At 38.3% G+C, this 9,406-nt stretch overlaps 1 pseudogene; it reads left to right on the top strand.

Moving 5' to 3' along the window:
* Positions 1-1,910: 1,910 nt before the first annotated feature.
* LOC123791781 (peptidyl-prolyl cis-trans isomerase A pseudogene) lies at positions 1,911-2,443 on the top strand (annotated as a pseudogene).
* The last annotated feature ends 6,963 nt before the right edge of the window (positions 2,444-9,406 follow it).

The following is a 9,406-nucleotide window of genomic DNA, read 5'->3' as shown; positions in this document are numbered from 1 at the left end:
AATGGGGTGGATTCCCTAATTTCTCTTTCTTCAGTCTCATTGTTCGTGTATAGAAATGCAACTGATTTCTGAGCATTGATTTTGTATCCCGCCACATTACTGAATTGCTCTGTAACTTCTAATAGTTTGGGAGTGGATTCTTTTGGGTTTTCCATATAGAGTTCATGTCATCTGCGAAGAGAGACATTTTGACTTCTTCTTTGCCGATTTGGATACCTTTTATCCCTTTTTGTTGTCTGATTGCTGTTGCAAGGACTTCTAGTACTATGTTGAATAATAATGGCAAGAGTGGGCATCCTCGTTGTGTTCCTCATCTTAAGGGAAAGGTTTCCAGCTTTTCCCCATTGAGAATGATATTTGATATAGGCTTTTCATAGATGGTTTTTATGAGATTGAGGAATGTGCCCTCTATCCCTACATTCTGAAGGGTTTTAATCAGGAAAGGATGCTGTATTTTGTCAAATGCTTTTTCAGCATCTATTGAGAGGGTCATATGATTTTTGGCTTTTTTCTTGTTGATATAATCTATCACACTGATAGATTTGCGAATGTTGAATCGCCCTTGCATCCCAGGGATAAATCCCACTTGGTCATGATGGATAATCCTTTTAGTGTATTGTTGGATTCCATTAGCAAGGATCTTGTTGAGAATTTTGGCGTCCATATTCATCAGGGAAATCGGTCTGTAATTCTCCTTTTTGATGGGGTCTTGCCTGGTTTGGGGATCAGGAAGAAATTGATTTTTTTAAACAGACCAACTAATTACGAAGAGATTGAAACAGTGATTAAAAACCTTCCAAAAAACAAAACGCCAGGGCCTGATGGATTTCTCAGGGAATTCTAACAAACATTCAAAGAAGAAATAATACCTATTCTCCTAAAGCTATTTCAAAAAATATAAACAGAAGGAAAGCTACCAAACTCATTCTATGAGGCCAATATTACCTTAATCTTCTTTTTTTTAAAGATTGTATTTGTTTATTTGAGAGAGAAAGTGAGCACATGCGCGTGCTAGAGAGAGCATGTTGCAGGGGTAGGGGCAGAGGGAGGGGGTGAAGCAGACTCTCCTGCTGAGCAGGGAGCCTGATGTGGTGCTGAATCCCAGGACACTGGGATCATGACCTGAGCTGAAGGCAGGGCTTAACCAGCTAAGCCACCCAGACGCCCCTAGTTAATCTTACTCTTAATAAAGAATCATTTCTCTTAAAACTAGAAACAAGGAAAAGAAGGGCATTACTCCAGTCCTAGCACTATTTTGGGAAAGACTGGTCTTGACAATTTTTAATCTTTAAAATATTAAAGGTATATAACATATGTACAGAAAAGTGTACAAAACAAAGATGTATAAATACAGGCAAACATTCATTTAACCAACAATACAGTTGAGAAACAAAATCTTCCCCAGCACATTCAGGAGCTCCCAATCTGCATACCCTTTCCCCCATTACTACCAACTCCCCATTCGAAAAGGTAATCATATCCTGACTTTACAGGCAACCACTTTCTTGTTTTCTTTATAACATATGCACCTAGGCATGTTTCCCCAAAGCTAAAAAGCTTAATTTTGTCTGTTTTTTGGACTTCATATAAAATGAAGTCAAGTTTTAATTTATCCAGTGCAATTTTCAGTTGATAATCACTTGGGTTATTTCCACAGTATGGGTGTTTTAAACAATGGGAATTTATTTCTCACAGTTCTGGAGGCTGGAGGTTCAAGATCAAGGTGTCAGCAAGTTTGGTTCCTTCACTTGCAGATGGCATCTTCTCTCTGTGTCCTCACATGGCCTTTTCCCTATACATGCATATATGTATGGTGTCTCCAGCTTGCTGGCCCATCCTGCAGATTTGGGGTTTGCTAGCCTCCATAATTGTGGGGGCCAATTTTTAAAAAATCAGTCAATCAGGCCTTACAGACACCACCTTCCTGGAGCCACCCATGCCACCCAGCCATGGTCAACCCCACAGGGTTCTTCTATGTCACCATGGACAGTGAATCCTTGGGCCATGTCCCTTTGAGCTGTTTGCAGACAAAATTCCAAAGATAGCAGAGAACTTTCATGCTCTGAGCACTGGGGAGAAAGGATTTGGTTATAAAGGTTCCCACTTTCACAGGATTATTCCAGGATTTATGTGCCACGGAGGTGACTTCACACAGCATAATGACACTGGTGGCAAGTCCATCTATGGGGAGAAATTTAATGATGAGAATTTCATCCTGAAGCACAAGAGTCCTGGCATCTTGTCCATGGCAAATACTGGATCTAACACTAGCCATTCCCAGTTTTTCATCTGCACAGCCAAGACTGAGTGGTTGGATGGCAAACATGTGGTCTTTAGCAAGGTGAGAGAGGGCACGAATATTGTGGAAGCCATGGAACACTTTGGGTCCAGAAATGGCAAGACTAGCAAGAAGATCACCATTGCTGACTGTGGGCAAATCTAATAAATTTGACTTGTGTTTTATCATAACTACCAGACCATTCCTTCTGGGGGTCAAGAGAGCACCTCTTCATCCCCTTCTGCTTGAAATACGTATAATCTTTGTGCTTTTGCTGCAGTTCTATGGGTTCTATATTTTTCTTACTACCCTCCAAGTCTAGCTGGATTGCAGAATTAAGTTTATGATTATGAAATAAAAAGAAAAGAAAAAAATCAATCACTCTCTCTCTCTATACACAAACACACACACACACACACACACACACACACACACACACACCCTATTAGTTACATTTCTCAGTTTCTCAGGAGAACCCTGATCAAGCAGATTTTGGTTCCAAGAAGGAGAGTACTGTTAAAACAAATACCTGAAAATGTAGAAGTGGTTTTGGAATGGGGTAATGAGTGGAGGCTGGAAGAATTTTACTGTGCAAGTTATAAGAAGCCTAGGTTTTCTTGAAGGGAGTATTGAGAGAAATATGGATGTTCATTTTTGTTTTGTTTTCTTTTCTTTTCCTTTTTAAAATTTTCTAATAATATTTTTTATTATATTATGTTAGTCACCAAAGAGTACATCCCTAGTTTTTGATGTAAAGTTCCATGATTCATTACTTGCATATAACACCCAGTGCACCATGCAAAATATGGATATTAAAGGCAATTCTGGTGAGGTTTCAGACAGAAATGAGAACTATGTTTTTGGTAACTGGAGGAAAGGCAGTTCTTGCTATAAAACAGCAAAGAACTTGGCTGAATCATGTTACAGTGTTTGTGGGAAGTGATAAACTAAGATATTTAATTGAGATATCTAAGCAAAGTGTTGAAGGTGCATCCTGGTTTTTCCTTACTGCATATAAAATGTGAGAGATGAGATATATACATAGAAGGAATTGTTCAACAAAAAGCAATCAGAACTTGAAGATTTGGAAAATTTTCAACCAATTCATATTACAAAAAAAATAAAGTGTCTTCTGGACTGAATACCAAGAGTGTGGATGGAAAGTCATTTGATAAAAGAGATTGCAAGTATGTGTGGATCTAAGCAGCTGTCTCAGCAGAACCCAGGGATAGAGATGAGGTTATATGAGTGGAAACACCTCCAGCTTGGACTGAAGGGGACAGAGATAGGACAGAGTGGAGGAAGTCTGTTGAACTTCTGGAATTCTATAGGTCACAACAATAGAGATATCCAGCTATGAAAAGGTTATACTTCAAGAAAAGGGGAAAATGACCCTTAAGGAAATTCGGAGATCAGCAGGGCTGCCACTCCCACCATAGGACCAGAGGGTACCAGTCTGGAAGGTGGGGCTGTCTTCTCAGTTTCAATGGGTCAAGCTCCTGCCACTCAGGGCTCAGGGGGTGATGCCTTAGTAGGCCCAGAAGACAGGGCTGCCACCCCCAAATGGGACCTGTTCCCCTTTCTTCTTTCTAATTTCTCCTTTCTAGAATGGTAAGTCTGTTCTATACCTGGCCCATCATTTTTGGAAGCACATAACTTGTCTGGTTTCATGGGTTCACAGCTGGGGAGGGATTTAACATCAGAATAAACCATACCTTACTTGACTCTCACCCATACCTGATTTAGATAATATTTAGATGAAACATTGGACTTAGGTTGGTGTTGGAATTGGTTAAGACTCTTGGGGCTGTTGGGATGGAGTAAATGTTGAGAAGGATGTGAATTTGGGGAATCCAGAGGGTTGAGTGTTATGGACTGAATTGTGTCTGCCCCCAAATTCATATGTTGAAGCTCTAACCCCAGGTACTTTAGATTGTGACTTATTTAGAAATAGGACCTTTAAAGAGGTGATTAAATGAAAATGAGGGCATTAGAGTTTGCCCTAATACAATCTGTCCCTATGAGAAGAGGAGATCTGGACACAGTAGAGAGATACCATTGGTTGTACGTGCACAGAGGAAGGTCATCCCCAATTAAGGAGAGAGGCCTCAGGAGAAACCTAAATTGCTGACACCTTGATATTGGACTTCCAGCCTCCAGAACTATGAGAAAATAAATTTCTATCATTTAAGCCATCCAGTCTGTGGCATTTTGTATGGCTGCCCTAGCAGTCTAATTCAGAGAGTATTTGTATATTTAGTGTTTGTAGATGACAGCCAACAATTGTCCAAAACGGTTCTACTGATTATGCTTTCTGCAGCAATGTATGAAAGTTTTTGTTGCCTTCCATTCCAGTATGTCAGCTGTTTCTTATTTTAGCCATTCTTTTGGGCATCAAGTAGTATCTTACTATGGTTTTAATTTGCATTTACCTGTTTACTCATACTACTGAGTTCTTTCACACATGTTTATGGCCCATTTGTGTATATTCTTTCTTGAAGTCCCTCTTCAAGTTTCTTGTCCATTTTTTAATTGGGTTGTCATTTTTCTCATTTAATTATAGGAGTTTTTATTTTATATCTATATCTATATCTATATCTATATCTATATCTATATCTATATCTATATCTATATCTATCTATATATATTCTGGATAGGAGTTCTTTGTAAGTAATTGGTGTGACAGATATCTTCTCCCACTCTGTGGTTTGCTTTTTCACTCTCTTAATGGTGTCTTTTGATGAACTCAAGTCTTAATTTAAATCTTAAGTTAAGGAGTGCCTGGGTGGTTCAGTCAGTCATGCATCTGCCTTCTGCTCAGGTCATGATCCCAGGGTTCTGTCATTGAGCCCCACATTGGGCTCCTTACTCAGTAGGGAGCCTGCTTCTCCCTCTCCCTCTGCCTGCTGTGCTCCCTTTCCCTGCTTGTGCTCTCTCTCTCTGTCAAATAAATAAATAAAATCTTTTAAAAAATAAATAAAAAACAAATCTTAAATTAAGTGAATTACTTAAATTAGGTAATTTAAGTATTAGTTAAATACTAAAATGAGTATTAAAATAGTCCAATTTATCAGTTTTTTTCTTTATGGTTAATACTTTTTTGTACTCTTGCCTTTCACATTTAGAACAATGGACACTCTCTAACTCACAATAGTTTGACATAATTTTTTGACTTTAGGATGGTGCAAAAGTGATAAGCATTTAGTGGAAACAGTACTTTGAATTTTGCATTTTGATCTTCTCCCAGGCTAGTGATATGTGATATGATACTTTCTTGTGATCTTGGCAGTGGCTGCACCTCCCAGTCAGCCATGCGATCAGAAGGGTCAACAACTGACACACTTACAACCATTTATACCCAGACAACCATTCTGTTTCTCACCTTCAGTACAGTATTCAGTAAATCACATGAGATATTCAGTACTTTATTATAAAATAGACTTTGTGATTTTGTCCAACTGAAGGTTAATGTTAAATGTTCTGAGCACATTTAAGGTAGGCTAGGCTAAGCTACGATGTTTGGTAGATAAGGTGTATTAAATTCATTTTGACTTACAACATTTTCAAATTATGATGGGTTTATTAAGACAGAACATCACTGGGTTGAGGAAAATATGTAAAATTAAACTGGAATGATTTTGCTTATGGTGCAAAGTAAGAATCAAGGTTCATTGTTTCCACATGGGCAGCAAATTGGTGATCATTTCTCAAAAAGAAATCCTTTCCTCACTGCCTTGTTTGTTTCCAGTGCTGCCTTAGTCATAAGTCTAGTATCCATATATGACTAATATCTTTCTGGTTATATTCTGTTGGGCAATTTACCTGTGCTTGTACTACTATCATAACTGGTAGAGCAAGTCCTCCCAGGTTATTCTTCTTCAAGAGTGTCTTGGATATTCTTGGCCTTTTGCATTTTCATATAAATTTTAGAATCAGCTTTTAAATTTAAAAATTTATTTTTATTTATTTATTTTTATTATGTTATGTTAGTCACTATACAATACTTCATTAGTTTTTGATGTAGTGTTCCATGATTCATTGTTTGTGTATAACACCCAGTGCTCCTTGCAATACCTGCCCTCTTTAAAAGCCATCACTAGGCTAACTTATCCCCACACCCTTCTCCCCTCTGAAACTCTCTGTTTGTTTCCCAGAGTCCAGAGCCTCTCATGGCTCGTCTCCCTTTCTGATTTCCCCCCTTCTCCTAATATCCTCCATGCTACTCCTTATGTTCCACATGTAAGTGAAACCATATGATAATTGTCTTTCCGTGCTTCACTTATTTCACTTAACATAATCCTCTCCAGTTCCATCCATGTCCATGCAAATGGTAGGTATTCATCCTTTCTGATGGCTAATATTCCATTGTATACATGGACCATATCTTCTTTATCCATTTGTCTGTTGAAGGGCATCTTGGCTCCTTCCACAGTTTGGCTATTGTGGACATTGCTGCTATGATCATTGGGATGCATGTGCCTCTTCTTTTCACTGAATCTGTATATTTGGGATAAATATCCAGTATGCAATTGCTGGGTCATAGGGTAACTCTATTTCTAACTTTTTGAGGAACCTCCACACTGTTTTCCAAAGTCGCTGTACCAACTTGCATTTCCACCAACAGTGTAAGAGGGTTCCCCTTTCTCTGTATCCTCTCCAACATTTGTTGTTTCCTCTTTTGTTAATTTTTGCCATTCTAAATGGTATAAGGTGGTATCTCCTTGTGGTTTTGATTTCAATTTCCCTGATGGCTAATGATGTTGGACATTTTTTCATGTGTCTGTTAGCCATTTGTATGTCTTCTTTGGAGAAGTGTCTGCTCATGTCTTCTGCCCATTTTTTGACTTGATTAGTTGTTTTTTGGGGTGTTGAGTTTGAGAAGTTCTTTATAGATCTTAGATACCAGCCTTTTATCTGAAGTGTCATTTGCAAATATCTTCATTCCATTCCATGGGTTGAATTTTAGTTTTGTTGACTGTTTCCTTTGCTGTGAAGAAGGTTTTTATCTTGATGAAGTCTCAAAAGTTCATTTTTCTTTTGTTTCCCTTGCCTTTGGAGACCAGTATGGTTAACACACAGTGTTATATTAGTTTCAGGCATACAATATAGTGATTCACCAGTTCTATACATTACTCAATGCTTATCATAATAAGTGTACTCTTTTTTTTAAAGATTTTATTTATTTATTTGACAGAGAGAGAGACACACAGCAAAAGAGGGAACACAGCAGGGAGAGAGGGAGAGGGAGAAGCAGGCTTCCTACTGAACAGGGAGCCCCCATGCGGGGCTCGATCCCAGGACCCTGGGATCATGACCTGAGCTGAAGGCAAACGCTTAACGACTGAGCTACCCAGGAGCCCCAAGTGTACTCTTCAATCCCCATCACCTATTTCACTCACCACCCCCCCGATAACCATTACTTTGTTCTCTGTGGTTTTTAGTTTGTCTCTTTTTCTTTGTTCATTTGCTTTATTTCTTAAATTCTACATATAAGTGAAATCTTTTGGTATTTGTCTTTCTCTGACTTATTTTACTTAGCATTATACTCTCTAGCTCCACTCATGTTGTTGCAAATGGCAAGATTTCATTTTTTTTTAATTGCTGAATAATTTAGAATCAGCTTTTTCTTTCCATTAAAAAAATATGTGGATTGCATTCTGTTACTCTGGAGAAACTCCAAATGGATGAAAGACCTCGATGTGGGACAGGAATCCATCAAAATCCTAGAGGAGAACATAGGCAGCAACCTCTTTGACATTGGCCACAGCAACTTTTTTCATGACACATCTCCAAAGGCAAGAGAAACAAAAGAAAAATGAACTTGTGGGACTTCATCAAGATAAAAAGCTTCTGTACAGCCAAGGAAACAGTCCAAAAAACTAAGAGGCAGCCCACAGAATGGGAGAAGATATTTGCAAATGACAATACAGATAAAAGATTAGTATCCAAGGTCTTATGCACCCCAATGTTCATAGCAGCATTTTCCGCAATAGCTAAATTGTGGAAGGAGCCAATATGCCCTTCAACAGATGACTGGATTAAGAAGATGTGGTCCATAAATACAATGGAATATTACTCAGCCACCAAAAAGAACAATCTCACAACAGTTGCAGCAACATGGACAGCACTGGAGGAAATAATGCTAAGTGAAATAAGTCAAGCAGGGAAAGACAATTATCATATGGTTTCACTCATTTATGGAACATAAGAAATAGCCAGAAGATCGGTAGGAGAAGAAAGGGAAGAATGAAGGGGGGGGTAAACAGAAGGGGGAATGAACCATGAGAGACTATGGACTCTGAGAAACAAACTGAGGGCTTCAGAGGGGAGGGAGTAGGGGAATGGGATAGGCTGGTGATGGGTATTAAGGAGGGCACATATTGCATGGTGCACTGGGTGTTATCCACAAGTAATGGATCATGGAACATTACATCGAAAACTAGGGATGTACTGTATGGTGACTAACATAACATAATAATTATAAAAAAAGAAAACTGACTTCTTTTTCAAATTTTTATTTATATTCTAGTTACTTAACATATAATATAATATTGATTTCAAGAGCAGAATTGAGTGATTCATCATTTACATGTAACACTCAGCGCTCATCATTAGAAGTGCCCTCCTTAATACCCATCACTCTTCTCCCTCCATCAACCCTCAGTTTGTTCTCTACCATTAAGAGTCTCTTATGGTTTGCTTCCCTCTCTCTTTTTTTCCCCTTTCCATATATTCATCTGTTTTGTTTCTTAAATTCCACATATGAGTGAAACTATATGGTATTTATCTTTCTTTGGCTGACTTATTTCACTTAGTATAATACACTCTAGCTTCATCTATGTCCTTGTAAATAGCAAGATTTTGTTCTTTTTGATGGCTGAGTAATATTCCATTATGTATATATAAACATACACACACACACACACACACACACACCACATCTTCTTTATCCATTCAGCAGTCAATGGACATTTGGGCTCTTTCAAGTTTGGCTATTGTTGATAATGCTGCTATAACCATCAGGGTACCTCTTCAAATCTGTATTTTGTATCATTTGGGTAAATACCCAGTAGTGCAATTGCAGTGTCATAGGATAGTTCCATTTTTAACTTTTTTGAGGAAACTCCA

The sequence above is a fragment of the Ursus americanus genome, chromosome 10 (assembly GCF_024610735.1).
Source record: "Ursus americanus isolate L20-20 chromosome 10, mUrsAme1.1.p, whole genome shotgun sequence".
NCBI lineage: Eukaryota > Metazoa > Chordata > Mammalia > Carnivora > Ursidae > Ursus > Ursus americanus.
The sequence above is the reverse complement of the archived record's forward strand: the minus strand, read 5'-3'. Positions and strand labels throughout refer to the sequence as shown.